The sequence below is a fragment of the Leucoraja erinacea genome, chromosome 7, assembly GCF_028641065.1.
Source record: "Leucoraja erinacea ecotype New England chromosome 7, Leri_hhj_1, whole genome shotgun sequence".
NCBI classification, from domain to species: Eukaryota; Metazoa; Chordata; class Chondrichthyes; order Rajiformes; family Rajidae; genus Leucoraja; species Leucoraja erinaceus.
In genome coordinates, this window is record NC_073383.1 from 61,683,217 (window position 1) to 61,709,575 (window position 26,359).

General features: G+C 40.9%; 1 protein-coding gene and 1 pseudogene across 1 annotated transcript in view; one reads left to right on the forward strand and one right to left on the reverse strand.

The window, feature by feature from the left end:
• The window catches only part of LOC129699053 (rho GTPase-activating protein 15-like), a 688,053-nt gene that overhangs the window by 316,011 nt on the left and 345,683 nt on the right, over positions 1-26,359 (forward strand). The window lies entirely within an intron of this gene.
• LOC129699051 (uncharacterized) lies at positions 8,747-11,244 on the reverse strand (annotated as a pseudogene).

Consider the following 26,359-nt stretch of genomic DNA (forward strand, 5'->3'; position numbering starts at 1 on the left):
CAGTTATGAATTTAACTCTTTAAGCCACATTTGATTCTTTGCCAGTGTTTCCATAGAAACATTTGTCGACATAATGTTAATAATTTCACTGAATTCACCAAGGATCTGTTTGCCTTACACTTACATTTATTCATTTCACACTTGAAGTAAAGAACATATACTGTAAAATGATCTTTATAAAATGTTTATTTGAAATTATGAAGATCATGGCATTTAGTGTGTTGTCATCTGTTGTTATCCACACTGAAAAGGTGACAGCACAGAGCCACTAAGGTGGTGTGGGTTGTACAGGGCAGAACATACACGTTTGGAGGTGAATTCATTTATAAACAAAAACCTGTGCATAAAAACACTTTGTGGACTTATCTTTCAGAAACTTTTACTTCATTAATTTGAGATAAACAACTGTGAATTGTTTCTCAGTGAATCACACGTTTATGATGATGGCAGAATGTTGTTTTAGTTTATAAGACAAAGATTAAAGAAATGATGGGAGCTTCTGCCAGCAATCAAAATGGTTGGGGAAAAAACTGAAGAAACTCCACCATATGAAAATGTTATAAATAATCATAGAATCATAGAAAATGTGTGAAAATAAGTGCTCCAGTTTTGAATGATCCAGGTTTTCCATTCAGGTTGCATTACATCATCTGAACTCTGTTCAGATTATAACCTTGCAATTCTTCCTCCATTTCAGTTGCTCTCTGTTTATTTAAACTGGCTGAAAATTAGTTCCAAACAGGAAAGCACAACAGTAACATGACATGCAGAGATTTTTTTTTCGTGCAATCTGTTTTCCATATTTAGTTATTACTTTTAATCTTCCAAATTCTTCCAAAGTGCAGTTAAATTCTGCGTTGGCAATAAATGGTAACACATCTAACTGCACTTAGTCCCATCCGGAGAAAGGATTACATGAGTGAGTTTATGAATAATTGATACATGGGAAGATGATCTTAACGTAAAACCACTGTTGCAATTTAATCAGGAGTATTATATGTTGTATTTTGTCAGTTGATCATTGTTCCTCCACCCAGACATACAGGAAAATTGACGCAGTGTTGTTTACAATTTTCTCCCTGAGCCAGGTTGGAAAGGGTTCTAGGGAGAATGGCGCCCTGGTCCTTGCTGCAGGCTATGCAGGTTGGCCCAGGCTCTGCTGGGGAGCAGATGGTGAGCCAAAGCTTGTAGTCACACTTACCTTATTCACTAAATCCTAAATCCCTTGGTGGCTGCTCAGCCAACACAAGCTTTGTGGGGAGGGGGGAATAAAACACATACACATACACACACAAAAAAAGAGGCCACAATCTGGGTTTTTAAGTTATCAGATCATGTCAAGAGAATTTAAAAGGTGCAGATGTGAAAGAAAGTTATTGGCAAAGGTGAAACATTTTGTGAACTTGTTTCTCAGAGTTTAAATGTTTATATATATATATATTTTTAAATGTTGAGAAACCTCACAGGGATGAGTGATTTTTATCAAGTAGCAATGGCAGTGTTAAAAAGCATCACATTGATGCCCTAAAGCACACCTCTTGGTTCCTATAAAAATCTGAATATAAATTGATGTAGTGTAATTAGTGGCAGCAGCAGTACCTGGTGGTGCTTTGCAGCCTGACAGAAGCAGATTTATCCCAAGAGACGAAGCCTGAAGAATATGTCAGTCATATGCTTTTTCAGCCAACTTTGTGTGAGAGAGAAGGAACATACACCAATTATTAGAAATTAGTGAGGTTTATATCAGGCGCAATTATGTTTGATAGTATTAATAGGCTGTGAAATATATTTGTCAGACATCATTTTATTTTGATATCTGATATTTTCAGTCAATGGCTTCTCCAGATTGTAAACCGTGCAGTAGGCATTTAGTCACAGGAGAATCACAATGTTTTTTTGTATTCATTGAATTGTTCATATTTCATGCAGTATGTTTTACAAATCAGCTATTTCTATAAAAGGGGTTCCCCCCCTGATAACAAAAAAAAAATATTATTAACCAAATAACATCACCTGCCACATGTCCCATATTTGTCATTTGTTGAGAAATAAGTTTATCTTGTAATATTTTAACCCACAGGATGATTTCACAGGCATTCCCCTTGGAATTCCTTTCCTATGAAGGAAAACATTTTGTACGCTTTACAATTTTCTTTTCACAGAACTTGTGTTCCTGAATAAAAAGTGCGCTTCATTATTTTAATATATTATCTTAATTATCTGGGAAATTATATCTAAGTCTAACATTTGGAAAACATACATCAATAGTTACACTGGTATTTGTAGAAGAAAGTAGCAGGCAATGACAAAACTAATTGGAATTGGATGCATTCACCTTCATTTCCCCATCTCTTAGAAATCTATTTATGACCACAGGTAACAGTGGATTACACTCTAAATAGCATTGCAACAATCCATTTTATCCAACCCTGCTGATGATAACAAATTTATTAAGAATGTTCCTAAGCTTCAGACCATACAATCAGCTGTCACTGTTCCCCCTTTTCCAATAACCAACTCGACCAATTTGTTTTAGTGCAAGCACAGTCTAGTCCTGATTTCACATCTTGTGTTTCCCTTTAATTACCTCTCTGATTTTTACCTTACCTATAACTAGCACCCTTGACCTTATAACAATGAACAAATGATGATCTAATTTCTATTTCCTCACACTTGCTTTTCCTTGTGAACTGTTTCTTTCCCAGATTCTGAACACTCTGCCAAATATGTGCTGTTATCACTCCATCTGTCCTTGCAAATCTGTCCTTCAACATCCCTTTTTACTGAACGTAGTCACCTAATCCATGTCAAACTATGCATAGCGTGATTAAAATCTTTCAGCCAGGTTTTGATCCTGTCACAAAAATAAAACTAGACCGATGTGCACTCGCATAACATATTTCAAAACCCTTTCTGAAAATCTCAAAGCTCTTTACTTTGTTGAGTTTTAAAGTACAGACATGATTGTAATCTGAGAAATACAACAGCCAATTTGCAGAGCTTTCAAACAGCAAGTCATAATGAACAATTAATGTGCTTTAATCGCTGAGAGATAAACATTGTCCTAGTTTATCAATCAATAATTGATCACAGGTTCTGAGACAAAATAACCTGTTTAATTAGCACCCCATGTTTTACCCTTAGCGTTCATACCGTCCATGACCATACGTATTATGTACAATCTACAAAATGCAATACCATAACAATCCAAGTCTACTACAATAACCACCAAAAACTATAATTACTACCACTTTAGAAGTGCAAGTGTTGTGGCTCACAAAATATCACAGTTTCCTTCAACTATTGCATATCAGATAGAAATATATTGCCGTTTCATCATTATTATGATTATAGACCTTGAAGTTGGGCCGAAGGACCTAATTCCATGCTGTATGATTATAACTCTCTTGCTTTCCATCTTTTTTGCCAAGCAATCTAACTTTAGTGTTCAAGAAGGAACTGCAGATGCTGGAAGGTCGAAGGTACACAAAAATGCTGGAGAAACTCAGCGGGTGCAGCAGCATCTATGGAGCGAAGGAAATAGGCGATGTTTCGGGCCGAAACCCTTCTTCAGACTGATGGGGGGTGGGGGGGAGAAGGAAGGAAAAAGGGAGGAGGAGGAGCCCGAGGGCGGGGGGATGGGAGGAGACAGCTCGAGGGTTAAGGAAGGAGAAGAGACAGCAAGGGCTAGCAAAATTGGGAGAATTCAACGTTCATGCCATCCGGACGCAAGCAACCCAGGCGGAATATGAGGTGCTGTTCCTCCAATTTCCGGTGTTGCTCACTCTGGCAATGAAGGAGACCCAGGACAGAGAGGTCGGATTGGGAATGGGAGGGGGAGTTGACTGTTTCAGGCAATTTTCCATTTACCAACTTTTGACCGTGTCATAATATACCTTCTGTTTATGAGATTAGCTCTCACTCATGTTTGCCATTTGCATTTTTGACTCCCCATATCAACATTACAATAAGGATACATGCAGCAGGACTGTGGTAATTGAAGAAGGTGGTTCACCATCACATACCTACAAGCAATTATGGGTGGGAAATAAATGCTGGCTTTGAGAGAGAAGTCCTGTTACTGAATACATATGGATATCTTTGATATGCACTGTTTATTTTTCTGACAATCTGTTAAAAGCCAACTTCACTCATCTTCCGCCCTCTTTCTTCAGTAACCATTTTGAAATCAATTTTGCTGCCTACCGTCTGAATTCAAATGTCTTGACCTTCCTAAATCTCTTATGTCACAATTTAGTGTAGGATTTATCTTTTGAAGAATTCATTAAAGTTGTTTGAACAAGACTTCTTTTGAAATTCATTTTGACTCTCTCGGTGTAGTTTGTTATCTTATAATAATTTATTTTTGTACGTTTCCTGGTTTCATGTTATCTTAAATAGAAATTAGAAACATTAAAACATGGATGGATCTATTGTCGGAAGATAACTTCTTGATCAATAATCTTGAATCATGTTCTTAATAATTTATATAAATATAGTTGATCTTTCCTCAGCATTGATAACAATAAAGATAGTGTCTTAAAGTATGTTTCCTCAGATCCATGTTGTATGATAAATGTTGGATTACTAGAAGTTGCCTATAGGCATGACTTTCTGTTTTCCCTCTTTCTGATCACAGTAAAGCATTCACCAATGAAGTATACTTAAACATGGCAATGCTGTCAGCCAAACATATTGTTGTGATTCAGTTTAAATTTACAACATCAGGAAGGACTGCACAGCACAATGGCTGATATAAGGCTGTATAACAGATAAGGATTAAAAGTGGATTGCATGTGATTCAATAATCTTCCCATTGCTATTGTAGAAAGGCAGAAACAATATCCTTAACCAAAATATATCTTCAAGGATATGTTATGCTTAAGCAAAGATGCAGTAGGAGCTATACTTGGTCTCAAGACTTTGGGTTAGGGAGGGGAAATCAACCAAGTCCTGATTGCTATCCACTAATATCCTACTTAACATTACATGTGTTTTTGTGTAGGTATTAGGCAAGAAGCGGATTATACTCATTCCTACATTACAGCAGTGATTACATTTCAAAAGTACTTCAATGACTGCAAAGTGTATCGGTATGTCCAGAAATGGACATGAATGTTCATAGATAAATATGAGGTTTGCTTTTATTATAGTACTTTGAGGTGGTTAAATCAGTTGCCAATACTCACTATTTATTTTATGAAGAGTGATGGGGATGGAATGGCTTCCATTGGACAACAACCTGGGACATTTAAGGATAAAGTTAGTAAATAAATAAAGTATCTTTGAATTTGCTTCTCTAGATTACTAGCTGGTTAAAACATTGCATCACTTACTGAAAATTAAAATCACAGTGCTGGAGTAACTCAGCAGATTAGGCAGCATCTCTGGAGAATATAGATAGATGCCATTTTGGTTGGGACTTGCTGCCTGACTCGCTGAGTTACTACAACACCTTGTATCTTGTTTTGTAATAAAACAGCATCTGCTGTTCTTTGTCTCTAAGAAAGTAGTAAGCTTTGTGACTGGACGTTAGCTTCTGAGGATATTTGGTTGTGCTTACTGCAGACCCCCAAAGCCCTATGCTAATCAAATTGCTATTATGAAGTTTGAAAGCCATTTACCATTACATTAGAAATTTAGAATGCAAGTGACTTCTGACATTATATAACTCCTGCACTGGAAATTTGTTTTTGTGAAAACACAATTTATATCTCTGCGAGGGGTTTAAATATCAATGAAAGTAAACGTGCTTCTCATTCTTCACTGGAGAATTTACATATTTTGGGACACCTATTTGTTGGAGGTATTATGGTAGAGGGAATGCTTGCTATTTTCCATATACTTCATAATGATCCCCTTTTTGGGAATGGTTGATATCAAAAAGAAATGTGTTTGTTTTGAGAAAGACGTATAGGATCCATAAAATGATAAATGTTCTCTTGGTTGGGAGAAGTGGGAGAATTTGAAAATCAGTATAATTACAGTCGGCAGGAAAAGCTCAGGATTCAGGTAATGAAAATACAATTAAACTCCTGCAGAGCCATAAAATGTAGTGCTCATGCCGTTTAGAAAATTGAAAATAAAGTAATTATAATTTTCTTCCTTCACCAGCAATAGTCACCAGCAATAGTATAGGACCTATATTGTTTAGGAGGGAATAAACCTGCCAAATACTCATCAGTGTAGCAAATAATGCATTGCTTTTAAATTGTTGAACCAGCAACAGTGCCATTAAAATATAAAATAAGAATAAAAATATCTCTCAATAAATAAAGCAGATGTTATAAATAATAGACGTGTTATTAATTCAAACTGTTTAGATAACACTAACATAACCTTTAAGACTTTAACTATTTGAATATTCTATTCTTATTGCTCCAAATGCAACACTTCCAGAGGTCTTGGATGGAACAAGGATATTGCAATGGCTCTCATTGCCCCGGGTAATGAAGGTAAAATGATCCTGGTCTCTCACAGTCAAAGGTGTGAATGTGTAGCTGTATACATCATTCTTTATTTTTTCTGTGACATCAGCACAGGTACCAAGCCTGGTGATGCCCGCTAGGTTTATAAATGTAGTGCATCTACCAGAATGAGGCACAGGAATTTGCCAACTCTCTTAGAACCAGAAGACCAACAAATGCCTCATGAATCGGAATAGACATTAGGGTGACACAGTGGCACAGCTGGTAATGCTGCTGCCTCATTGTGCCAGAGACCCGGGTTCGATCCTTTCCTTGGGTGCTGTCTGTGTGGTGTTTGCATGATCTCCCTGTGACTGTATCGGTTTCGTCCGGGTGCTCTGGTTTCGTCCCACATCCCAAAGATGTGTGATTTTGTAAGTTAATTTGCCTCTGTAAATTGCCTCTGGTGTGTAGGGACTTGATGCGTAACTGGGATAACATAGAACTAATGTGAATGGGTGGTCAATGTGGACCCGGTGGGCTGTATGGCCTGTGTCCATGCTTTTAACTCTCTAACCTAAACTATCTCTAAACTAAACTGAATGCGAAGATGGACACAAAAAGCTGGAATAACAGCAGGTCAGGCAGCATCTCTGGAGAGAAGGAATAGGTAACGTTTCGGATCGAGACCCTTCTTCAGACTGAGAGTCAGGGAAAAGGGAAACGAGAGATATAGACAGTGATATAGATGAACAAATGAATGAAAGATATGCAAAAAAGTAACAATGGAATCAGGCATTGTTAGCTGTGCTCTAGGTGAAAACGAGTTCCAGACAATGAGATTCAACAAGACGACTTTGATTCTAGTACACAGTTTAGGGTGAGGTAGTGACGGAAAAAGAGGGGGTGCAAATGTTACTTGAAGTTAGAGAAATCAGTATTCATACTGCTAGGTTGTAAGCTGCCCAAACTGAATGTGAGTTGTTTAGAAATTGTAATTTTCCATGAGTTCAAACATTAATTTATTAAGAATCAAACAGTTCATATGCACTCATATTTATTTATTTAAGGAAGAATGTGTCCCTGTAGAATGTATACACATTACAATGATCTTTTCAACATTCAAGATGGTTCCATATTCATTTCAGTGGTCTCTGTAAGTGTATTGCAAAGCCATGGAGTACCCATGCTCATAAAACCATACTGAGCCTCCAGTTTAGAGTGATTTGAAAAATCTATGTTCAGAATGCACAGATTTTGTGCTGTCAGGTACTTTCTCGGTTTTAAATTCAGAAGAGAACATTGAACCAAGGAAATATTTAATGTACATAAGTGTTTCCAATACTATTTTCTCAATCTTATGTGAAAGAAGAAACAAAAGTTAAAAAAAAAACTTAGGGAGAGCGGATTCTGATAGGAATGCAATATTCTGTTAGTTGTATATAGGTTATTTAAAATATAAACTTGAGTAAAGTGTTCTGTAGTCTATGTAAGTACTGTTTGAGTCAGCATTCATTCTAACCATAATAAAGATGGTGTAATTCAATTATGTCTGTAACCCCTTGTGGTCCTATTGCTTAAGATGATATCTGGGACCCTCCAATATGTACAGTCCAAGGGATTGTGATCTTAAAGGGCCTGCTCCACTTACGTGACTTTTAGGCGAGTGCAGGAGACTCAGCGCTTGCCACATGATCGCAATATGGTTGCCACATGTTCGATGATGGTCTCTGGTGAGTCGCCTTCATGGTCGAGAGGAGTACCCGCATTCTGGGAACTAGTCGCGGCCTCAGTATGGTCGCTGCAAATTTTTCAACATGTTGAGAAATTTTCTGCGTCCAAAAATTGGTTGCCCTGGAAAAAATCGATAATCCTATAGTCGTAGGTGCAGTTGTAGTGGGGTCGCCATGTAGTTATGGGTAGTCGAGGTAGTCATAGGTAGTTTTAGTTAATCACCATTGCTGACCAGTCATTTTCATTGGCTCATTGGCGAAAAAACGTAAGCAACGTAAGTTTTCAGAACCAAGGATAACCGACCAGTAATGTTAAATGCCCACCAAACTTCACAGCTATGTATCTCTGTTTTTTTAAAAAGTTGGCTGGCTTCTTAAAAGTGTCTCCACTCGTTCTACCCCTTTCTCCCCCCTTCTCCTTCATTCGCCCCTCCCCCCCTCCTCACCCCCCTCCCCCTCTTTTAAAGGACTGACCTGATACTATGCCAGCCGTCTTAACCTTCCTGTTCATTGCGGTGTGTGTCTGTATCACCTTGGCTTTGCACCGTGTTAATGTCAGACAGCGCTCCCCCGCTTTCCCTGTCCCCCGCCTTTGCGATGTGTTTGTGTGTGCGTGTGTGTTCCACTCTGACAGTCGCCGTTCCAGTTCACAGTTTTTCAAGCGACTGCCGGGAAATTGACAGTCGCCTGCAGTCCGCTGAAAAATCGCCTAAGTGGGACAGGCCCTTAATTCTGTTCACAGTCATAGAGGATTAATATCAGCACCACAATTCCTCAATATCATACATCAACGGGACGAAAGCAGTCATGGCATTAAAACAATGATATTGAGCCATCTTTGAATGATGAAAAAAAATCTATATGAAACTTCTGCAGATGCTGTACCGTTGGCAGAGTAAAGCTTCTGAATACAGTCGGCAAGTCAGAGACTCTGAGTGTAAGTTCCAGTCCAGAGACATAAACACAAAACACTGAGGTAGTTCTCCAATCGCTCCACTGTTGATGGAGGCATGTACAATCTTAGGTACAATCACTTGGATAAGAAATCAAGGTAATATCCTGTGAGCTCTCTTTGATGGATGTAAACAATGCAAGGGGCTACTTTGAGTAAGATGGTTTGCAGAAATTTAAATATACATGCGTTTGTAGAGTCACGGTCACATATCCTTATTGCAGTGGTTCAACTGCATTTGGGCTCCTCTATAGCCTTGCAATTCACATAGTTTTTATTAAATGTTTATTATATCAATGAGGGACAGTGCACAAATTCAGTTATTTAGCTCTTTCCCATATTTGTTCAATGATACAATTAAGAAATCCAATGATTGATAAAAATACATCTATTGATGCTCCTGGACACATCATCAGTGATGTAACCTGGGGTCATTGGGTGTTTCGGGCCTTTCAACATCAGACACCCTCACCCAGGTGACCCAGCTGTGGTTAACCACACCACGACGTGTTCAGGTGGCAGTCGCTCCACCCCATGGACCTCCTCTCCTGATCCAGTGCCATCTCGAGGCTTTCTCTGCTGCCTCTGTAGTGTTCTTGATGCCTCTTCTCCTCTCCACTCCGTTGATGCCCAGTGCACTCAAGGCTTTGTAGAGCGATTGTCCTGCAAAACCTCTGCAGCCAACCTCGATGGGCATACACCTTGTCTTCCATCCCTACTTATGGCAGTCTATGACCAGCTCTTCGTACTTGGTCTTCTTCCTCTCGTGGGTCTCCTCCAGCCGGTCCTCCCACGGCACTGTTAGTTCCAACAAGACGATGTGTTTGGTCGCCTCTGAGACCAGTAGGATGTCTGGCCTCATTGTGGTTGTAGCAATGTGCTGTGGGAACTTCAGCTGTTTCACCAGGTCTACAGAAATCTGCCAGTCCTGCGCAGTCGCAAGAATTCCTGATGGATTCCCGGCTGCTGTGGTTCTTGTCAGCTGCACTCCGGCCTTCACGAAGGTGATCATCGGGGTGGTGGGGCATGCTCGTCTGCAACTGCTGATTCCAATGCTGATGGCTTCTGCAATGGGTTTAAGAGCCTGGTCATGATGCCAGGTGTACCGGCCCTGCCCAAGAGCCTTTGGGCAGCTGCTCAGGGTGTGTTCCAATGTCCCCTTGCCTGAGCATTGTGGGCAATCTGGAGATTCCGCTTTGCCCCAGATGAAGAGGTTCGATGGGCTGGGCAGGACATCATACACTGCCTGGACCAGGAACTTGATGCGCTGTGGTTCAGCCTGCCAGAGCTCAGTCCATGTGACTTTTCGGTCCATGCCTGCTCCCACCTTGTCCAGGTTCCCTGCTGCCTCAAGCCAACCACTCTAGTAGACCTCTCCTCCTCCACCGCTGCCCTCACTTCCTCCTCGACCAGCCTTCGCCTCTCCTGCCCCTTGACCTTGTCAAACTGGAGAGTTGGGAAGATTCCCAGGCCAGCTCTTCCTCGAGTTACTGCTCCCACCAAGACTCTGTGGCGTATCCGAGACTCCGCTTGCAGCAAGGCTACTCCGGCTTTCCACTTCCTCCCAGTTTTCACCTCCACCCATGCCTGAGCCACCTTGGGGTCGCTGGAGTCCCTGTACAGCATCACCATTTCTGGCCCGAGTCACCTTAAACTCGTCCTCCAGGGACTTCAGGGGCAGCTGGAGCTTGGTGTTATTTCCGTAAAGGGCGATGCTGCTAAGGCTCTTGGGCAGTCCCAGCCACCTTCTGAGAAGGCTGTTGACTTTCCTCTCCAATCTCTCTACGATGGATATTGGGACTTCGTAGACAAGCAGTGGCCAGAGTATCCTTGGCAGGATACCATGCTGGTAAATCCATGCCTTGAACTTGCCGGGAAGCCCCGACTGGTCCACTGCTCTCAACCAGCTCTCCAGCTCCTGGCAGGTTGCCTGGACTGATTCTGTATCCTTCAGGATGCTGTTAAACACCATGCCAAGACTCTTCACTGGCCTTTCAGAGACAGTTGGGATTGGACCATAGACAATAGACCACAGGTGCAGGAGTAAGCCATTTGTCCCTTTGAGCCAGCACCACCATTCTATATGATCATGGCTGATCATCCCCAATTAGTACCCCGTTCCTGCCTTCTCCCCATATCCCCTGACTCCGCTATTTTTAAGAACCCTATCTAGCTCTCTCTTGAAAGCATCCAGAGAACCTGCCGCGACCACCCTCTGAGGCAGAGAATTCCACATACTCGCCACTCTCTGAGAAAAAGTGTTTCCTTGTCTCCGTTCTAAATGGCTTTCTCCTTATTCTTAAACTGTGGCACCCTGGTTCTGGACTCCCCCAACATCAGGAACATGTTTCCTGCCTCTAGCGCGTCCAAACCCTTAACAATCTTGTATGTTTCAATGAGATACCCTCTCATCCTTCTAAACTCCAGAGTGTACAAGCCCAGCTGCTCCATTCTCTCAGCATATGACAGTCCCGACATCCCGGGAATTAACCTTGTAAACCTACGCTGCACTCCCTCAATAGCAATAGTGTCCTTTCGATGCTGAAGCTGAACCTGTTCATGACTTTGCCCTTCTTCAGCACCAGTGATCTTGATTTTCATGGCTTAAATCTCATCCTTGCCCATCCAATTAGTTTCTCCAACCCCTGCAGGATCTACCTGCCTCCTGGCACTGACTCAGTGGTGACAGTCAGGTCGTCCATGAAGGCTCTGATTGTAGGTATGCGCATTGCTATATTTAATATATTTAGTGGCCTGGACATTCTTCAATTGACACCGAGCAAGATGGAGCAAAGCATCCATGCTTTGATTATGAACACCGGAGATTACTGCTCTTTATTACATGATATCCAATGCACAAAATTAATTGTTCAAAAAAATTTAACTGTGAACTGTACTGTTGCATTAATATATCCTGAATGCAATACCCCAAATGTGTTTGTTCCCATCTATAGTCTCACAGTTCAGATAGCTTTTGTTTAAATGTTTATTGGGAGAAAGGACTGGAGAGGATCTGAAGAAGGGCCTCGACCCGAAACGTCACCCATTCCTTCTCTCCAGAGATGTTGCTGTCCTGCTGAGTTACCCTAGCTTTTTGTGTCTATCTTCGGTTTAAACCAGCACCAGCAGTTCCTCCTTACACGGGGTTAGAAACATAACCGGGGTTTGAACATACACTGGCCAATACAATACCTTCCAGGAGTGGTCTGTCCTACATTTGATGCATACAAGATTTCTGGAACCTGTATTATTGTGACAGCAGTGCAGTTGCAATGCCTAAAGATCATTGCATGCTGATTGATGTTATGTCTACTGGTTACATACTTATGAAGAACAGTGAGAGAAATTACCAGAGCACGCTTGGGGGATAAGATGTACAATTGTTTCTAATGATTAATTTTCAGTTTCCTAACTGTGACGCCACAGGTGCACAGGGTGTGGAAGAAGACATTTGTCACTCTGACCAATGAGTATTGAGTAAAGAGCAATGAATGTGGAAGATGGCTTGTTATGTTGCAGTTGTACGCGACATTAATGAGGCTGCACGGAGTATTGTGTTCAATTTTGGTCATCTGGCTATAGGAAAGATGTCATTAAGCTGAAAAGAGTGTAGAAAAGATTTATAATGCAATTTTCAAGACTTGAGGTACTGAATTATAGGGACAGGTTGGGCAGGCGAGGACTTAATTCCTTGAAGTATCGGAGACTGTGGTGTAATCATTTAGAGGTGTGTAAATAAAGGGGGAATAGATAGGGTGAATGCACAGTCTTTTACCTGGGGTTGGGGAATCAAGAGCTAAAGGATATTAGTTTAAGGAGGAATAAAATTTAATAGGAACCTGAAGAGAAACTTGTTCACACTGTACGCATGTGGAACAAGCTGCCAGAGGAAGTGGTTGAGGCAGGTGAAATAACAACATTTAAGTTACGTTTGGACAGGTGTATGGATAGGAATGTTTTGGTGAGATATAGGTTCAGTTCGGGTAAATTGGATTAGTGTAAATGGGCAGCTTAATTGGTCTGAATGCGTTGGGCTGAAGGGCATATTTCTGTGCTTTCTGACTTTCTGACTCTATTGCATGGAATGTAAAACATTTGAGCATTTAATTTCTTGCCTAGTACATCCAGTTCTTGTTTGGTGGTTGAACGATAATTTGATTTAATTTAAAATCTTTCCATTGACTAAGGTAAAAATGTAATATTAAGAAAAGATGTTCGAGAAATAATATCCTAGATCCAAATATTTTAACATTAAAGGTTTATGTTATCAAGAGTGTATTTTATAACTCTCACGCAAATGAAGAATCAAATCCATCCCTCACACCTGCAGGAGCATTAGGCTGAAGGGCATGTTCCTTTTAAAAACTAGGAAAGAATTAGGAAAGAAGTGCATGTTCCTTTTAAAAACCAGAGAGATTGTTTTTCTGACATCGCTGATGCATGCTTGGTTGCTGCCTCAGATTAATGTGAGGGCCCCAGTGATTCCTTTCTGACTTTATTGTATGAAATAATACCTGTCAGCTGCTGTCTGATCCCAGAAAAGGGGGCAGGTTTTCCAGGTCATTCTGCCATCTGTCAGATAAAGCTCATCTGTCCTTCCATATTACCACCTGATCCGCACTAACAGGCCTCGGAGGGAGTCCTGTTTTATAGGCCTACTGGGAGCCCCTGGAAGAATCTGTGCTAGGACATCACCTGTGATTCAGAGAATTAATTATCACTGAGTAGATGAAGATGTCCTGCGCAGCCTGGAAAATGTTTTTACCCACATGCTGTGACACCGTTTTTCTGACTTGCTTGTTGAGCAGCTGATGGGGGAGGTAGAAACCTGACATGTAATACACAGTAGAAAAAGGTGCAGATTTGTTTTTCCCTTCAAAGCTGCTTACACTCAATGCATCATTAATCAAAACAAAAATTTAGTTGCTAATCGCCAGTCTGAGGAAAGGATTTAAGCAACGAACAGCAGATTTCTGCGCTGATTACAGTCTGAAAACCAGTTTCTCAGGCTAAATCAGGATAGTTAACCTTTCTCAAATCTGTTAAGTGTACGCAAACCTAACCAACATGATTAGTCAGTGATTAGGTGAACTGATTTAATCAATGCTCCGTTTATAATCCCTGGTCCACCTGTAAGCCATTGAAAAGCAGCATCTGTTGTACAGATAAACATTTGGCCCTTATTTTTACTGAGCAATGCAAAGTCCCACTCAATCTGCATCAGATGTATCACAAATCCTTAAAATGATAACATACAGTTCATCATTGCCTGGAAGCCATATTAACGACAATTTATGACTATTACATTGTGTGGCATTTGAAAAGGGGCCAAATTAGGACAGTGAAAAGTACAAAATGTTATTATCCATCCATTAACTGATTATTAGTCACAATTCACTGATCACAAAACATGTAATTGTTGTACACATAATAAAATATGAAATCAAGTTGGCAACGAGGGCATTTTTCTCATGTAACTTTATGACATGAGGTGAAGGGAATTTATTCAGTTATCCTTTCACAGCAGTGGAACAACAAGACAAGGAGTTGGTTATTTTATTTCTGACGTAACAGTTCAAGGATCACACTTTAAAAATAATTGCATGGATGTTTAGAGTTAATTTTGGAATTTAATCGTGGTCAAATTGAATAATGCACATAAAATGCAATCAAGCCTTTGCAGATCCGAGTAGTAATGTTATCAGATCATAATCTAACTTTTCTTGTTTCATTCTTTCTTTTTTCCTGTACCCATAAGAGAGCACATGGTCCAATAATAAGCAATATAAGGAAGGGATAAAATATTTCATGAAATGTTATGTCACTTAGACCAACAAATCCCTTATAAAGATCATGTCATTCAATTCATGCTGAGGTTAATGTTTGTTTGATGAAGCCTCTAGTTACAGGGGAAGTGTGTAATCTTCTCATGCCCATTGGAGAAAGGAGCCTCTTGTGCTTTACACTTAGTTCCTGTTCCCAGTCCATAATTCCTGTGATAAGTGAGGTTGATTTTGTGAAACTAGTATTTCCTGAGAATGTCCTGTTGGATAATTCAGCTATTTGAGCTGTTCAAACTCCAACTAACTCTGCAAATTCTGTCAAGATTGACTGTAATGACTCTTTGACCAAAAAAAAACAACCTATGAGTTCATGTTCACATCTTTTGGCATTGAATGAATTAACAGACATGCCAAGGATACACTCTCGACAAGCACCAATAGAATTATGGTGGGATGACTAGCAAGGGTTGTGTGTGTCACCCTGATAACAAACATGAGTGCTGACCTGAACAATCGAAAACAAAAACCTACCGAGGGTGTTCAATCAGTGAAACCCTTGAATTAATTTCACAAGAAAAATTATTACAGTAATTTCCTGAGGGCGTATGGTGATATTCAACGGTAGTGCAGTAGAATTGGCTTCAAACAGATCTGCCTATATTCTGGAACAGTGTTAGCATAACTTTAAAACATCCTGCATCATGAACGGATATGCTATAAAATGAACTGAGACTTACTGTACTCAAGCACGTTAATTGTAATTGTAGGCCTGCAAAGTATATACTGTATTGTGTTGCATAGTTACGGTGTTCAGGGGCTAAAGAAGCAATATAGAGAGATTTAGTTCTGCTGATTTAATACCACAGGTGCAGACAAGCCAAGCATAACAAACTGGTTTTAAAAGTTAGAACATTGTTGGCACACTTGCCAAAGTCAGGCCATTACATACAGTGAGAATTTTGTTCTGAGAAAAAAAAGAGTTGCTGACCCTTAAGCCTTTCAACTGAATATAATTGCCACTTATCTCTTTAGAATGAGAAAGATTATAAACCTCATGCGATGGATAATACCAGGGTATGAGTTACTTTCTTGTAAATCTTTCTGCGACTTGTCAAAGTTTATGTCAAAATGTGGAGTGTATAGATTGCCATAAATCACAAGTGGCACAGATGCAAATGTATTCAGGCCGTTCTCACAGGTGAAAGAAGCTCAGTTGAGCACTGTACTGATCTAACATTTAATTTATTCCACAGCTGTTTTTATTTAAAGAGGCATTGCTTTATTGAAGAAGCGCTAAAAACTACTTTCCTTTAGTTGAGGGGGCAGAAGAGCATTATGTGTTATTTTACTCTCCAGATGTTACAAGCAATCACCAAAATAATGAATCTCAGTGGGATTTAATCTAACTATATATTTTTAAAAGCAAACAAATGAATAACACTGAGCAAAACACAATGTGGTGGAGTAACTCAATGGGTCAGGCAGCATTGTAGTGAATAGGTAGGTTCAATGTTTCAATTATACTTTATTGTCACATGTACCTAGGTACAGTGAAATGTTTTGTTTTGCATACAACCCGATAAAACCATGCAGCCGACCACACCCAGGCAGTACACAAGTGTCGCCAAGTTTTGGTGCCGACAAAGTTATATGTTTTGGGTTACCAGATCTCAAATGGATAATATTCATTTTTTCCAAACATAGATTTTATTAAAATTTGGGTGAGTTGGGATTTTTTTCTCAATATTAAATGTTGTTGTCATACAAGTACAAAACAGTTAATGCTGGAAATTCTCTCGAATATAAGACTTACTGTTGAGCTCTTCCCAATATATCACAGTAGATTGAAAGATGCTGTTTTGAAATATAAAGTGGGGGAAGCACCCTAATCTGTCAAGAAAGCTGTTAAAGAGGGTCAACCGAGCTGGAAATCGTGGAATTATTTGTTGAGCAAAGATCACTCTGGAAATGGTGATTTACATTCAATACTACTTCTAAGACTCTAACAGCTATTTCCCATCAGAAATTCTTTCCCTTTCCTGAATCTCAATATAATCCTCATGCATTGACTTTTTGGAATGTTGGCAGTACCATATATAACCATATAACAATTACAGCACGGAAACAGGCCATCTCGACCCTTCTAGTCCATGCCGAACACGTATTCTCCCCTAGTCCCATATACCTGCGCTCAGACCATAACCCTCCATTCCTTTCCCGTCCATATAACTATCCAATTTATTTTTAAATGATAAAAACGAACCTGCCTCCACCACCTTCACTGGAAGCTCATTCCACACAGCCACCACTCTCTGAGTAAAGAAGTTCCCCCTCATGTTACCCCTAAACTTCTGTCCATTAATTCTCAAGTCATGTCCCCCTACATTAGAATCGTCTTACAAAAACCCAACTTTAACAATATTATGACATGTGAGCTCAAATACATAACACAGTTTGACAATATCAATTTGTGTCAGGATTCTCTGCCCCTATTATTGTCAAACTGTAGAAATGTATTGAATGATATCCTGCTTCATGCCATTTCAATTAATTCATGGACAGGATACGGGATATACAGGTTAAATGAATGCAACATGGGCTCAAGGGCATCCCCCAGGATTATCTTGATATTTAGAGTTTCTGAGAATGGAAACTGGCCTGTGTGGCTTGACATCAAACACCCTCTAACACTGATCCTACATTAATCCTTTTTTATTCTTCCCACATTCAAAGCAATTCCGCCCTGATTCCATAACTCACAACATACACGTTTGGGGCAATTTACGATGGCAAATTACCCTACCAACTGACAGTTCAGTTTAGTTTAGTGATATAGCACAGAAACAGGCCCTTCATTCCATTCAGTCCACACTGACCAAAATCACCTGTTCACACTAGTTCAATGTTATCCCATTTTTCCTGTAAGGACCTTCACACGAGGGGCAATTTACAGTGGCCAATTAACTTGAAACCTGCACATCATTGGGTTGTGGGAGGACACCAAAATACCAGGAGGAAACCCATGCAGTCATAGGAAGAAATTGCAAACTCCGCACAGATAGCACATGAGGTCAGGTCTCTAGCGCTGTGAGGCAAAAGCTCCACCAACCACACCAATGTGCTGCATGTCTTTGGGATGTAGGAAGAATATCTGTCAGAAACACATGTCATGGGGATATGGTGCAACCTTCATTCATTTTAGTAGTAATGTGCTTTGTGGAAAGGTCTACTACATTAAATGTTGAATCTATTTATTCATCCCACGGATAAAGCCACACATGCTAAATATTTCCAGCAATTTTCTGTTTTTGTTCGAGAGATTTTGATATAAATAAATACAATGGTCAGCTTGGACATACTTGGCCAAAGAGCTATTTTGTGCACAAGAGGTTGGGTAAATGAGGAGGAGGTTCGGATGGTTTACTTGAATTTGGAGAATTCACTGTACATGCTGTTGTCTTGTAGGCTACCCATGCAGAATATGTGAAGCTGCTCTTTCAATTAGCATATGGTCTCACACTAGCAGTGGTGGTCTCTGAGGACATTCCCGGTATGGGAATGGGAAGAGTTGAAATGGTTAGCAACAGGAAGATCCTACAGGCCTTGGCAGAACTGGGCAACTGTACAGGTTGAAGCTGTAATGTCACACTGGGGCGGTGTTCGACTCATACCAAGCTCTTTGTTACAGGTCTGTTTAGGAACCTGGGCTCAAACACTTGGGCTCTGTCCGCCAAGGCCTGCTGGAATTCTGGGTTGCTAGCCATTTTAACGCCCCTTCATCGAGTTGAGCTGAAGGACCTGTCTCTATGACCCTATGACACTGTCACTCTCGAGTAGACGGATACAAATTTTGGTATGGATCTGATGGGTCTAGGGACCAATTTTATGCTGTGGAATTCTAAGACTTTTAAACATTTGAGGAGTTTGTGCTCAAAGGATAAATATTTTTTCTGCTTTATTTAACCAAACAATTCTATCTAGAACTTTCTTTGTCTTGCTAATTCTACTTGACATAGTTTAAATTTTCATCCATGTATTCGAATGAAATCCCACTATTTATTAAGAAGATTATATTTATTATCTTTGTCAATAACCTTCCCTTTAGCAATACCACGTGAAAGGAATTAACTGATTGGGAGATGTTACTGATGAACGTGGCTGGTGAGATTTCCCATAAATGAATGTACTGCTTTCGTTGAAACACCAAAACGTGCTGAAATGGTGCATATTTAAAATATTTTATAACGGTTTCTAAGACAACATTTGGACCTCGCTCAATGTAAATGTAGTTAATTCTGATTTGTTTCGAAGGACTTAAGTGAAGTTTGCTTTCCAGCATATAGTTGCAGTGATTAATATTTGGAAGCATTTGGCAATTTGAGAAAATATTTCACTCCCTTTCAATAAGACTTCTGCTGATGCAGGTTCTACCCATGTATTTCATTCTATGCTGCCTTCACATTTCAAACACCAATTCCCTCTAGCTCAGATTTCCAGTGCTTGAGGTTTATGAATATATAGCATTCTTAAATTAGATTTTATTTTAGTTTTAATTAGACAAGTTGACTTCTTGGTAGTTAAAGAGTGAGGTGTTGGAGCATTAAATATCAGGTGTGTGTGTGTGTGTATTTTTTCAAGGTGGAGATTTTGCATAGCTCAAGTATTGGCCAGTTTCAAGAAATTACATTTCCATGGTAGACTGTGTTAAGTAGTTACGAAAGTAAATGTTTCTCTATAAAATATGTGTACCTAGATTAACCTAGTACTGACCTCTATCTTATATCACCCTGCATCCGTGCAACTAAAATAATCAAAAAGTAATCAGTAAATCCCTTCAGCTACCAACATAGATGACCCTCTGTTATTCCAGCATTTTGTGTCTATCTTCGGTGTAAACCAGCATCTGCAGTTCCTTCCTAAACATACATGTTTAACTGTTTGTTGATCCCCAAACAGCAATTAAATAGTATCAAAGAGCAGTTTACTTCAATTATAACATGACAATAATTACCAATCCATATCATTTGTATTTCAACTTCATTGCATTTAGCAATTGTTTTATCTATAGCCAGAGCAAAAATGATCTGGGCAGTTTACCACTCAATAGCTTTACAAGCCGTGAACTAGCTGTGGTTACAGAGTTTCTATTATCTTTCAGTCCATACCCACAGAATCATTATTGATGTTACAAACCACAATGATCTTTGAGAATAGTTTAATTCAGAAGATTTTCGAATGGGAAGAGGTGATGCTTTCTCGGAGATTAATTATTAAACTGCCATACAAAACAAGCATATGTATCCTGATGAATTATTATACATTTGGTGTAAATTGAGCATTATAAAAAATGAAAATATGGAAAAATAACGTAAATTATTTTCTTATATTAGTGTGAAAAGTTAAAAACTTGAATATTTTGAATACATAGAAAACTGTTATTTACAGACATCCTGAAAATGCAGATTTTAATTTAAACATTATAATAACGTACATAATGGAGTCAAAATCCAAAGAAGTAGGCACCTGTGAGCAGTGGTAAACTTGTATCTTCATCTTCTGGGCAATAGACTTGGATTTTTAACCATTTCAGAGACATGCTGCAGATCCACTCACTCATGTTCAGCAGACCATGTGACAATGAGTTTGTGGTAAAGCAATCTACAGACCAGGTTAGCAATCGGTCCTTATCTACAATGGTAACAACACATATGATGAAATTGAGACACACTGGTGTCTAGTGGCCAGAATGCAAAGGTCTTGTTAAATCTAATGTCCTGGCATCATTCTCCTCATTTATAATAGTGTTCCTGCCTGTGAGTGACCAGATCAAGAGTCTGTGCGACTGTTGAGAAATGAAAGCTAGCAGATGGATATATAGTAAAGATGGCCAAAAATAGGTTAGGCAATTGGAGGAAGCATAACATGTGTCAGTGAGGAAGGAGGGAGAACTTAGAGACTGGTAATGAAGGTGAGCAGATGAGGTGGGTTTGGATAATTGTGGAAATGTATGGAAAATCTAGAAGAGGTTTCACTTGGGGAAGATGTTCCCATCCCACATGGTGTTCTATAATGTATACTTGATTTCTGGAAATTGCACCCATGAAACAGAACACAGAATGGGAAACCTCCAAAAGCCTGAGAAAATATTTTCAAATGTAAATATCATAACAAATAGGAAATTTTACAGACAAATTTAGTCAGAAGATTTCCTCCTCTGTCTTGCTCTTGTGCATAAACACATTCATATACCTTTATGCTTACACTTTTAACTGGCGTTTTTATTGTTCTGCCATTAAAATCTTGTATTTCAGGGTGGTGTATTGAGGGTTGATATTGTGGAGTATATATATTTTTAAGGGGTGCTTAGTACTGGAAACGTTTTCAAAGATCAGAAGAGGTCACAACTTGAAGAACTTTTGATATGGTGATGAAAATGTTAACTCTGTAGGCCCTGCAGAACGAAACCAACAGAGAATGATAAGCAAAGCTTAGTTTTGTTTAGTTTAGATAGACAGCACGGAAACAGGCCCTTCGACCCACTGAGTCTGTGCTAATCAGTGATCCCCGCACACTTACACTATCCTACACATACTAGGGACAATTTACAATTATACCAAGCCAATTAACCTACAAACTTGTACGTCTTTGGAGCGTGGGAGGATACTGGAGATCCAGGAGAAAACCCACGCAGATCACAGGGAGAACGTACAAACTCCATACGGACAAACACGCATGGTCAGAATCAAACCTGTGTCTCTGGCGCTGTTAAGCAGCAACTCTACTGCTGCACCACCATGCCACCCTTTATAAATGTTCTAATATCTAACCCAAACCAAATGGCAAGCAAATGTAATTTGGTGTGAAATAGGGCATCATGGATCTTTTTTGAAATCCATGGGGATAGGGGAGTATTGACGTTTAAGTTGATAAAGAAAATCAATGCAGATTTTCAGGGAAAATAAACCAAGGGGCAGAGTTGGGCAATATTATTAAGGTGCAAAAAAACTAATCTGAATGATTGGTTGTAAGATCAATTTACCAATTTAATAATAATAATAATAATCTTATTTATATAGCACATTTTTAGTCAACTTGCATTGACCCCAAAGTGCTTCACATAATTACATTACATTTACACACAGGCAAAGGTGGGTGAAGTGTCTTGCCCCAAGGACACAACGGCAGTATGCACTCCAAGCGGGATTCGAACCGGCTACCTTCCGGTCGCCAGCCAAACACTTAGCCCATTGTGCCATCTGTCGTCCCAATTTGTCATCAAATGGAATGGTGGAGTTGTAAAAAAAGTTTGATTCAGCCCAAGGTGTTTGTTTCGGATCCTTTAAGGACTTATTGTGGAATTGTTGCAAATGTATTACTCAGAAGGAGGACATTTGACCATCTATTTTTATGCCATTGTTCTGAGTATCCCAGTCTATTATTGAAGGCACCTGCTGTGGTCAGGGGAAAAAAAATAAAGTATAGCTCTCCAATATGAAGCTATTCATTAAATCATTGCATCAGGATCTATAAGTAGCTTAAATTAATCTATAAATAGGATAATCTGTCAAATGATTTGAAATTTGGTGGCAGTTTGACATATTCATTTCGAGAGCTTACTATTCTTAATCTGATTTTTTTTTCACACAGAATTCAGACTTATGGCAACTTGCATTGGTTAGTGCATATTATAATTAGCATTTGCTGAATTTTAAATTCATTAAAATAAAACAAAAAATAGTTTCCTTTTAAATTGACACATACTGGTTGGCTTCCATTTTCTCAACATTTTGGAAGTTAAGCAAGAAAACAGGATGCTTTTGTTACTGGGCATGAGAATGGCACCACTACCCCCTGCTGCCATTAATGAACATTGGATGGTGCAGCAAACTGAAGGGTTATGCTTCCAAAAAGAATCTAGAAAACATGGCAATACTAAATGTTCTTTCTACAGACCAAGAACAGTAGATTGGGCCTAGAAAATACACCAAAACAATCCAATTTGGGATCTGGAATCATACTAAAGCTACTTTCAAAGCTACTTATAGTTTAGCAGATAACTCAGAGAATGCAGATCAGATTTAAATTAAAGTAATCAATTTATTAATGGATAGAAGTTAAGCTCTTGAGGAGCTAACCTAGTACCCACTGAAGGAAACACAGCCACTTTTGACCTGAGTGTTTTACTTCATCATGTGCTTTCTTCATTCTTACTGCAGGCTAGAAGTCACGTTGGTACCTGACAATTTTTACTTCAATTAATTGTCCACGCAGAACTCTAAGTTTTCAAGATAAGGCTCAACTTTCATACAGACGTCACTTTCCTGCGAAAACAGGAACAGCCTACTCTGAAACTTCAGCTTAATGATGTAATTGTTCCTTTCCATTATTGATTAATTATCTTCTGCAATCTGAACAAATGCACACTCTTAAGTGTTTAGTTGAATTTTATGTGAACTAAAGAGTAAACATAAATTGTAGCAGATGCTGTTGGTTAAATACTTCTGACCGTGAGGCATATTTGAATGTTTGTGTAGCCTTCACATTAATCAGGTTCTGAAAAATACCACCTGGATGATTGTAATAATTAACCATAACAATTCCTTCTACTAAAAATCAACAATAAATCTTTGGATGCCACTTTATAGGCTTAATTTATGATATTCTAGGTTAACTTCTCAATTGCACGATTGGGTTTATTGACTGATTGTTTAATTCAGTGCAACTCAGAGATACAGCATGGAAAAAGGCCCTTTGGCCCACTGCGTTCGCGCTGACTGATAATCACCCATACACTAATTCTATTCTGCACACCAGTCTTTCGAGTGTGGGAGGAAACTGGAGCACAAGGAGAAAACCCACTTGGTCACAGGAAGAATGTGCAAACTCAGTAGACAGCACCTGTAGTCAGGATTAACTCCGGGTCTCTGGCAGCAACTCTACCGCTGCGTTATTATGCCACCTTTGCTTTCAGGATGGGATATCCTTAATCTGTTATCTAAACAGTTTTAAAATCTGAACCTTTGACCCAGTTTACTTCAGAATTATGTTCTACAGTAATGGCGTACTTAAAATGCAGATTTGCTGATTTGTTATTCAGCATTTATTTTGCTTCTGTACACCAAATGATGAGTTTTGTTTCTTATGTTGCACTAGATTTTATTCACTGGTTTGGCGGATGCAGACAAAAGTCGGATTTTTGAATCGAGTTTTATTCACAAACTGTTCGACGACAACGAGTCTGACAAACGCTTTGAATACAGGTCTAGCCGCAACGGTGGTCTCGATCAACTAGCTGGGCACAGCCCATAAAACGCACAAAAACCCAACCCCCTCCCAGTGTTCGAGGAACCCAACCTCAGGGTTCGATTACATGCGAGCACCAGCAGGTGCCGCTACCTGGTCCCCCTAGAACCCTAGGTAGGGAAACGAGCAGGGAACCGAATGGTGTAACCGGAACGCGTTGTTCTCAGATGCGGGGTGGGCGTAACAGTAGGGGCCAGCAAAACAGGGCTGGGAGGGCGCGAAATCCGCAAAAAGGGGGACCAGCGAAACAAACTGGGAACAGGGGTGCTCAGAGAGGGCTGAACAGCCGGCAGACGACCTCTACGCTGCGGTGTAGCTACAACCACCGAGCTGTCACTGTCCACATGGGCGGATTTTAGGCGGCCGACGGAGATGAACTCCTCCCGGCCACCCACGTCCAACAGGAATGTGGCAACTCCTGCCTGCAGCACTTGAAACGGCCCCTCATTGACCTGCTGCAGTGGCGAGCGGTGATCGTCCCTGAGTAGGAAAACATATGCACATTTCTGTAACACCGCGGGCACATGCACCACGGACGACCCATGCCTGGAAGTGGGAACGGGAGCCAAAGTGTGCACCTGTTTACATGTTCAGCCAGCAACACCGAGGGCAAAACCTCCTGACCATGGGCGGCAGGCAGGAAATCGCCAGGCACCCGTAAAGCAGGCCATAAACGAGCCCGGCCAAGGAGGCAGCCAAATCCTCCTTCGGAGCGGTACGAATTCCCAGGAAGACCCAAGGCAGCTGATCTACCCAGCCCAGACCCGTAAGCCAGGCCTTCAGCGCAGACTTATGGTGCCGTTGGAACCTTTCGACCAGTCCATTAGCCTCCGGGTGATAAGCTGTCGTTTGTTGCAGCAGGGTGGCATAGAGCTGTGCCAGGGCCGTCCACAGGGAAGAGGTGAACTGGGCCCCACGGTCCGTGGTGATGTAGGAGGGCTATCCAGTGGGTTGCCATAGCCAGGGCGCAAGCCTCGGCCGAGGTATCGTAAAGTGGGATGGCTTCCGGCCACCTCGTGAACTTGTCTACGATGGTGAGCAGGTGCGTGGTGCCTCAAGAATGTGGTAGGGGACCCACAAGATCCACATTAACATGCAGGAACCTGCCCTCCGGGACAGCAAAATCCTGCACGGGAGGTCATACATGACGTTGGACCTTGGAAGTCTCGCACGGAATGCAGGCATGGGCCCAGGCAGCCACCTGCTTACATAGTCCGTGCCAGACTAACTTGTCAGCTATGAGGGCGGACGTCTCTCATATGGATGGGTGGGATAAACCATGCACCTTGTCGAAAACCCGTCGCCTCCAACTGACGAGAATGACCCGGCGGGCAGGTCCTGTGGAGATCACACAGGACCCGGGTACCGGCAGTGCCATAAGGTACCTCGGCTAGCCAGAAGTCCGAGTCGGCGGTGCAGTATTCAGGCATAATGGCATCAGCCTGCTGCGCCGCTGCCAGCTCACCGTAGTCGATGCCTTGGTTGAGAGCCGAAACTGAGGGAATGGTGGGACGGGACAAGGCATCGGCCATGATGTTAGGCTTCCCAGCTACGTGCCGAATATCAGTCATGAATTCGAAGACATAGGCAAGGTGCCGCTGCTGCCTGGTGGTCCACGAATCCCCGATTTTAGTAAGGGCGAACGTAAGAGGTTTGTGGTCCGTGAAAGCGGTGAAGGCGCGTCCCTTAAGGAAATACCTGAAATGTCTGACAGCCAAGTAAAGCGCCAGGAGATCCCTATCAAAAGCACTATACTTACACTCTGGAGCCGGCAGCTGCCCACTGAAAAACGGCAATGGCTGCCAGTGCTTGCCAACGAACTGCTCCAAAACTGCACCAACGGCAGCATCTGAAGCGTCAACGGTGAGCGCTGTTGGGGCAGACGTACTTGGGTGCACCAGCATAGTGGCATTAGCCAACACTTCCTTAGCGCCCTCGAACGCCACATTCGCCTCGTCGGACCACATCAGGTCCCGCGGCTTGCCCGGCAGGCACTGGAACAGGGGGCGCATGACAGCAACAGCTGACAGCACAAAACAGTGGTAAAAATTCACCATACTGATAAACTCCTGCAACCCTTTGACGGTCAGAGTCTGGGTAAACTGCCGAATGGCCTCTAGCAGCTGGTAGCGGTGTGGGACCCTGCGGGGTAACCCGATGTCCCAGAAATAAAATGGAACG